We start from the raw sequence: 308 nt of genomic DNA, 5'->3' as shown, positions 1-308 counted from the left end.
AATAAACCTTTTTGCACCTTGGATTTCTCTATGGAGTGCTGCACCATTTGTTTGGAGATATATATGTATATTTATATATATCCCCATATGTACAGTGAATTCGAAGAAGACCTATTAAATATGTAAGCAGATGTATATTTTACTATATTTAGCCTTATAGTCTTTGTATATTACTTTGTATATTTCCTTTTTATAGTCATCTTAGGTTGAAATCAGATGGTCACCACCAAGTTCTCAGTCTAGCAACATATCACTTACACAGAAGTCATGTTATACTGTATTACTTTATTAATACATACAACAATGAA

Source organism: Hyla sarda, chromosome 4 (assembly GCF_029499605.1).
Source record: "Hyla sarda isolate aHylSar1 chromosome 4, aHylSar1.hap1, whole genome shotgun sequence".
Taxonomy (NCBI): Eukaryota; Metazoa; Chordata; class Amphibia; order Anura; family Hylidae; genus Hyla; species Hyla sarda.
The sequence above is the reverse complement of the archived record's forward strand: the minus strand, read 5'-3'. Positions refer to the sequence as shown.